This window comes from Camelus dromedarius, chromosome 11 (genome assembly GCF_036321535.1).
Source record: "Camelus dromedarius isolate mCamDro1 chromosome 11, mCamDro1.pat, whole genome shotgun sequence".
Taxonomy (NCBI): domain Eukaryota; kingdom Metazoa; phylum Chordata; class Mammalia; order Artiodactyla; family Camelidae; genus Camelus; species Camelus dromedarius.
The window spans coordinates 24,931,214-24,939,714 of record NC_087446.1 but is presented as its reverse complement, the minus strand read 5'-3'; positions in this window follow the sequence as shown (position 1 = coordinate 24,939,714).

Here is an 8,501-nt window from a genome sequence, read left to right as displayed (position 1 = left end):
TCTTTTCTCATCTACAGTTCTTTCTTATTTCCCAGAATTAGTTGTCTTTGGGGTGTTACTTTATTACATAATAATATACACATGAGACCTCATTATATATCCAACTCTATTTTCAATCATTAATTTAGTGTTCTTAATAAGATAAAGTATGAAACTGCTTGAGTAGTTGCTTTCTTTAAAATGCTTCTTGAAATATTTAAAACCCTTTAGAATGGAAAATGAAAATCTTTTGTAGTGGTAAAGAATGATATTTTTAATTTAAGGCGAGCTAACTGAAATTAAATTGATAAATGTAGTGAATTATTTTGTATACAAACTGAATTGATGCAAACTTTTTCAAATGGAGAAAAATATAAGAATAGCATAATTATAATCACTTAACAATATAGTCAAGCCCAACTGTGAGGCAAGTAACTTTTAAAGGAAATGTACCAAATGCCTCTATTTGTTTGTTTACCGTCACTTATGTTTAGCAGCATGGATAAGAGCTTCAAAAAAAGCACCTTAGAAGTAAATCTTATTTAACTTATATACTTATTAAACTGCTATTTTGACCACATATAGTTAACCATCTAATGTAAATGAAATAATAAATATTTCAAACATGAAATACCATATATGCATATTATTATAATATGTTTATTATGTAGAAATACAAATAAGAGTTTAAAAAAATCCTTTCTCTGAAGGAACTCAAAATCAATTTATAAGGGTTATATATATATGGATATATATGAATATGGATATAGATATATATATATAAAAAATAGATATACACATTTCCTTCATAAACAAATAATTAAAAGAGATGAATAAAAATTATTAGATTCATTATACAATAGAATCATAAGGCCTGCAGTGCCTATAAAGGACCAAATTTTCTATTTCTTCTTCTTATTCAATAATCGGGAAAATTTTAAGAAGTGTTTCAGTCAGTTGTCTTCTCTACTATTAGTTTGCTGGTGCTGCCATTATGAAGTACAACAGAGTGAGTGGATCAAACAACAGAAATTTATTTTATCGCAGTTCCAGAGGTTCTAAGGCCATGACCAAAGTGTCAGCTGGGTTGGTTCTTTCTGAGGGGTGTAATGGAAAGCTCATATTTCAGGCCTCTCTTCTTGGCTTGTAGATGGCTGTTTCCTCCTTGTGCCTTCACATCTTCTTTCCTCTGTACGTCTGTGTCCATATTTCCTCTTCCTATAAAGATACCAGTCCTACTGGATTAGGGCTGTCCACAATGACTTCATTCCAACTTAATTACCTCTCTCGGCCCACTAGGGTAGCAGTCATGTCTTTTCGCCCATCAAGGTGGTGACCTCACTTCCTTGGCCCTGGGTGGCCATGGCCTGGACTTCTGAAACTAAGGAGGTAGCCACACCTGGAACTGAGAAGGAGGCCTCACTCTTTGGAACTGATGAGGTGATAAACTAATCCCCCACTTTCTGCCCCTGGGCCTGGGCCCTCTGGGCCTGGGTGACAGGGGCAGCCCTGCTGATCTCTGAACCACCTATAGGGTCATTCTTTCCTTTTATTGAAGCATAACACATTCAGAGCCAGATAGCTGTTTTGAACTGTCCTTGAGACTTCTACAAGTCCAGCAGCCTTCCCTCATTTCTCATTTTGTCCTATCTCTGCGCAGTTAGTCTAAGTTTGCAGTGTTTCATCTGATATGAAATTCTCAACCTTGGCCTCCTATGCAATTCAAGAGGGTCATTAACAGACCTTTCCTGAAAAAACAAATCTTTATTTCTGCTTTCTGTTGAGATTGTTGAATGCATCTGTGAGTCGTATGTGTAATCTTTGTAGTAAATGGTGATTCTTCATACCTTTAGTGTTCTCTTCAGAACACCCTTTCTCATTTTTTTGCAGTGTGGATCAGCTGAGAGTTTTCCAAAGTCCTAGTTCCTTTTTTGCTTAAATGGTTTCTTCTTAAGTTTCTCTCTCCCCTCTCACATTTTACTATAAGCAGCAAGGAGTAACCAGACACCTTCAGCACCTGGTATAGACGTGCCCTCAGGTAAATATCAAAGTTCATCACTTACAAGTTCTACTTTCTACAAAACACTACAACAAATTTCATCCAAGTTCTCTGCCACTATATTATGTAGGAAGAATCACCTTTCCTCCAGCTCCCAATAATGTGTTCCTCATTTCCATCTGAGGCCTCACCAGTAGAAGCTTTAATATGTTTACCAATGTCATATTCATGATGATACATGTATTCTCTAGAGGGTAAAAGCTTTCTCTACAGCTCTCACCTTTCTCTCCAAAACTTCACCAGAATTGCCTGTAACATTCTAATTTCTGTCAGAAGTCTTTTCGAAGCAATCTAGGCTCTCTCTAACACACACCTCAGAATTCTCCTAACCTCTATTCGTTACCTAGTTCCAAAGCTGTTTGCTCATTTTCAGGTATTTGTTATAGCAACAACTCACTTTCCAATACCAAATCTCTGTTAGTTTTCTAAGGCTGTTATAACGAGTTACCACAGGCTAGGTGGCTTAAGTAACAGAAATTTATTTCCTCACAGTTTTAGAGGATACAAGTCCAATATCTAGGTGTTAACAGAGCTGGTGTCTTCTGAGACCTGTCTCCTTAGCTTGTAGACAGCAGCAATCTTCCTCCTGTGTCCTGTGTCATCTTCCTTCTGTGCCCATTCATGTCCAGATTTCCACTTCCTGTAAGAACACCAGGCATATTGGAATGAGACCCATACTAGTAATCTAATGTTACTTAATTACCCCTGTAAAGACCGTATCTCCAAACATTGTCACATTCTGAGGTACTGAGATTAGGGTTTCAACATGTAAATTTGGGGGAGAGGAACAATTCAATCCATAATACGTCTTTCAAACTAATGTCATATTTAGAAATTTTTAATGGTAAGATAATATTTTAGAGGAATCACTAAAAATTTTTACTCTTAAACAATTTATTTTCTGATTTTGGACATAAATTTCTAATAGTGCAAATTAAGGTCATTAATTATATTCAAGAGTGAATCTTTGAAGTTAAATACTTAAAGCATTCTTTTATAAGTTGATGCCTCAGGTGTTTACCATATGTTACTGAATTATCTGAAATGTATTTCCACATTCTATGACAAATACGTTATCAGTGTGAAAACAAAACTGACAATCACTATTAATTACTTTTTAACTACAATCCCAGTCTGTACCTCTATCAATGAAAATTTATTCCTTGATTACAAGATGCTTAAAATTATGTGAAATGATATAATCAAATTCATTGAAATTATCTGCAGAATCATTATATTTTTGTTTTTTATTTTTATTTTTTCAACATTTTTTATTGATTTATAATCATTTTACAATGTTGTGTCAAATTCCAGTGTTCAGCACAATTTTTCAGTCATTCATGGACATATACACACTCATTGTCACATTTTTTTCTCTGTGAGTTATCATAACATTTTGTGTATATTTCCCTGTGCTATACAGTGTAATCTTGTTTATCTATTTTACAATTTTGAAATCCCTGTCTATCCCTTCCCACCCTCCACCCCCCTGGCAACCACAAGTCTGTATTCTCTGTCTATGAGTCTATTTCTGTCCTGTATTTACACTTTGTTTTTGTTTGTTGGTTTGTTTGTTTGTTTTTGTTTTTGCAGAATCATTATATTTTTGGTAATATTCAAAGCACATATATGGACACTAGTAAAAAACATATATGAAATAATTCCTGCCCTTTAGTTCATAATCTACTCTGACATGTAATATATATGCAAAATATTAATTAAAATCCAGTAGAGCATGTTAATGAGACATCAAATAAGCACTACATACAATCAGTACAGATTTAGATAAGGTCGTGATAAAATGTTTAAAAATACTGCATATGAGTACAACTCCAAAAGGGGTAGACTGTAGAGTTATTGCCCTACCTTCCAGTAAACCCTTGTAAAGGCAAAAGTTAATTTAAAATGGTAGAATATATTCATAATTTTTCTAAGAAGCCAGAGGGAATGTCACTTTTTTTTTCTCCCTTGTCATTTATATACAAATTTATGTTTTGAATCACATTTAATGTTTTTCTCTGGGTAATTTCTCTTTGTGGTTTCACTAAAATCAGACATGAACATAAGGATGTACTTCATTATGCTCTTTTTAAACCAATAACAAAGACTTGAGATATGCTTACTTTGTTATATTTTGTTCCATTCTTCTCAAAATGTCAGTAAATTCAATAAGGTAAATTCTATAACAGAATGTCCTGAAGAAGCATGAATTCTATAAACAACAAAAACATATGTCATAACTCAGTATCTGATTTATATTGAACACCTGCAGACTAGAATTTTTTTGTATTTGCTTTTCATTTGGAAATGGGAGAAAAAAGCACTGAGCATCATCAGTGTGACTCTTATTTGTTTACATTGAACCTGCTTTATGATGACATGTTTTTTTTCTATTTTGGAAATACTTTCATTGTTTATTTGTCAGCATGTGGTAGGTGGAGCCTTTAAACAAAGATAAAATCTATTTAAATGTCAAAAGTACCTTACAAAAGGCTTCTGCTTTTTCCTAAAATATATAATGAAAATTCTCAAAGATTTTTCATAGTGCACTTAACTGGGGGCAAGTGCTGGGTATCACGTAACTAAGGTTAGGCGAGTCACCAGCAATCTTAAAGACAGGAGAAATTTTCTTTGGCTGATTTGAAAAAGTAAGCTGCATGATGTAAAAGAGTCATGCAACTAGGGCATGAGGATGGTCTCTAGCAGCCGATGGGGACTCCCTTAGCTGGAAACCAGTTAAAAAAATGCCACTGTCTAAATTCTGCCAACACCTGGATAAGTTTGGAACAAGACCTCTGGATTCATTGGAAAGTGAAGCCCTAGCCACCACCATGATTACAGCCTGTTGAGACCTGAGCACAGGACCCAGCAAATCCATTGTGGTAGACTGAATGACCACTCCCCAAAGACATTCACGTGTTAATCCCTGGAACCTATGATATTACCTTACATACAAAGAGACTTTTCAAGTATGATTCAGTTAAGGCTCTTAAGAAGGGAGGTTGGCTTAAATTATCCCAGTGGACACTACATGCAAAAGTCTTTTTATGGAAAATGGCAAGAAAATCAGGAGATTAGAAGGCAGTGTGAAAGTGGAAGCAGAGATGAGAGTGATGCACTTTGAAGATGGAGGAAGGGGCCACAAACCAAGGAATACCAGAGGCCAATAGAACCTGAGAATAGGTGAAGTAATGCAATCTTCCAGGAGAGCATCCAGAAGGAACCAGACTTGTTGACCTCTGACACCTTAGCTTTAGTTTAGTTAAATTGATTTCAGATTTCTGATCTCTAGAAATATAACAAATATAATATAAATTTAAGCAGTTTAAGGAAGTGAACAAACTCATGCTGATTCCTGACCCATGGAAACTGTGAAATAGTAAATTTGCATTGTTTTAAGCACTAGATTTGTGGTAATTGCTATGCAGCAATAGAAAACACACAATGTCTTCAGATAAATTACAGTTATCCCACAACATTATTTCACCTCGAACTCCTTCTATTGTCTCTCTCATATGACCCAAATTAACTCATATTCAAGCTGAAGTAATCAAGTTACAGACCTCCAAGAGCAATGCACTGCTGCTCTGCTTATGCTGTTCACCAAGAGGAGCACAGGCTTTCCTTTTGTTTTCTTGTATTGAATGCTATCAGCCCATGAAGACTGTCTTAATCAGTTTAGACTGTTATAACAAATTACCATAGGCTGGGTGAATTAAACAACAAATAATTATTTCTGGAGACTGGAGACTCAAGATCAGCAGGCCAGAATGGTTGGATTCTGGTGCAGGCTCTCTTCTTGATTTATAGGTGGCTGTCTTTTGACTGTATCCTCACATGAAGGAGAAAGAGAAGCCTAAAGCTTTTTTTTTGTTTTTTCTTGTGAGGACACTAACCCCTTCATGGAGCTTCATCCTCATGATCTAATTACTCCCCAAAGGCCCCATTCTCCTATTCGGGATTAAGATTTCAACACACAAATTTCGAGGGGACATAAATATGTCCTTAACAAAGAGCAGTCCTAAAACTCAGCTTTCCCAAAATATTATGCCCAAATCAGAATGTTTTTAATGGTCTTACTGAGGTATAATTGAATATAATAAATTACACATATTTCAAGTGTACACATTAAGTTCTGACATATGTATACACCTATGAAACCATCATCAAGATTAAGATAGTGAATATATCCCCTCCCCAAAGTTGCTTCATGCCTGTGTGTAATCCTTCCCTACAAATTCTCTTTGCACTGAATTTCCCCAGGTAATCACTGATATGCTGTCACTATAAGTTTGTGTGTTTCAGAATTTTATGTAAGTGGAATCATATACTACACTCTTTTGTCTCACATCTTTCACTTCATGTAATTATTCAGAGACTCATCTATGCTGTTGTATAGCAGTTGTCTCTCCTTAAGCTAAGTACTCTCAACAATATGTCCCCAATTCAGGGAATCTCTGGGGTTCCACCTGGATCCCCTTTCCTTTGCTGTGGTCTGGGCATGCTTTCAGTAAGCTGGGGCAGTACAGGACTCAGAGTTTTGTTCCTTATTTCCAGCATGAGACAACATTTTGTTTCTCATTTCTCAGGGATCGTTGTCCTCCCTTGCCTCATGTTGAAATCTATGTCATATATTTTGTGTAGGTTATTTTTTTCTTGACTGTTTCAGGCAAGAGAATCCTTATGACTTCATCTTGGATGGAGATGGAAGCCCCAAACAGCTCTGAATTCTTCTAGAATTAAATTTATTACCATAATCATTCATTTTATGTTTGCCATTTGCTATTTTGAAAGGATGCTTACCTTTTCATCTACAAGGTATGAAATATAAATAAGTTCTTGTATTTTATTCTGTATGTCACCAGTACAGTGCTCTGCTCATGTCTGTGTTCAGGAAAACTCAGACCATAGTATCAGACACATAAAAGCAGTACAAGTAAGCTCCTGTAGAAGTTTATGATGCGATCCTTAGAGTTACCAGTTTTGCCTAATAAAATATCTACCTTAATGATTCAACTTCTTCGTACTCGACCCATTGCACTCATCTGACTTTGAAAATTGTAGCAATATGTAAATATGATTACATGCAGAAATCTCCCAAACTCGATTGCCTCTGAATTTTGATTTTGTCACTTTTCATCTGAATGAATTTAAGAAATTTACTAAGTCTGTCTGTGCCTCAGTTCCCTTATCTCTGTAGAAAGAAGGTTAAAAAATGAACTTATCTCAAAAAGTTGTGCAAGGATTTGATGAGTTAACAAAAGAATAAATTAAGGACAGTTGTACTTAAGAATTGTGCTAAGTAAAAGTTAAAGTTTTTTTTTTTTAAATATTTAGAAATGAAAAAATTTTCTAGCTTTGTTCTCTAAGATTTTGTGGCATGTGAAAACTCCTTTGATGCATCTTTATCCAAATATATGTTTCTGTGATAACCTGCCGACTTGGTCTAGCAAAATCTTTACTGGTGTATGATCGCAAAGTTTTATAGTAATTTACTTTTGTGACACCAATGTGAAAACTGAGGGAACCTTGGGTAATTGAAATGTAGTTTGTGGAATTTCAGTAGGAACTCATGATGTAAGATCTCAATCAACAGCTCTGCCACCTATCATAAGAAAAATGTAAAGTGTCCCATAAATTGTGCTCAATATAAAATGTTCTTTGGAAAATTTCAAAAAGAAGTCTTTATGGGAAGGTATTTTCTCACTTTACCCTGCAGATGCTGTATATGATATCCATTGGTTTCATAATAACTGAGTTTAAAAGGTTTTAAAAGTGACCAGATATGACCCATGGAGGACATAAGAACTTCAGCTGTTAAAATTGAGGTGAGGCTATGGTTGTAGCTGAATTGGAAACTGAAATACTACTTACTGTTAGACAGAACAGTTATTTTTAGTGCCTTGAGGTTAAAGTCATTGGGAAGGCAAGAATCAGGGGGTTTTATTACATTGTAGGGAGCTGTCCCTATTGTAGCAGGTGTGCAGTTTCATTTGTGACTATCCTTTACATTTTCAAACAAAATACATATTCTAAGAAGAACAATAATCCTTCTATTAAAAATATAAAACTGTATGCAGGTACCAAAGCTGTAGGCAGCATTTTTAAATCACTTCAGAAGGAATAGAGTGTCCCAGTGATACACGTCGAGGAGAAGCGGATAAAGTAGATGGCAGATACAGATCCCTGAACTTACACACATGCACTCCACTCAAATTAGAGGTGCCTCCTCGATATATTTAGCCTACTGGCTTTCACTGCAAGTATGTATTTTAAAAATAATTTCTTGTTTAAGTTTCAAAGTGTCTGCATTATAGCATTTTTCCCTGTCAAGGGAAAATATATATTAGTACAAGGCATACAATACATTTTGGGCTGTTTAGTATGTACTTCATGCAAAGGTTTTGAGGACTATCCTGATGATAACTTTTAGGTAAATCAAACAACAACATCAATTTTGATA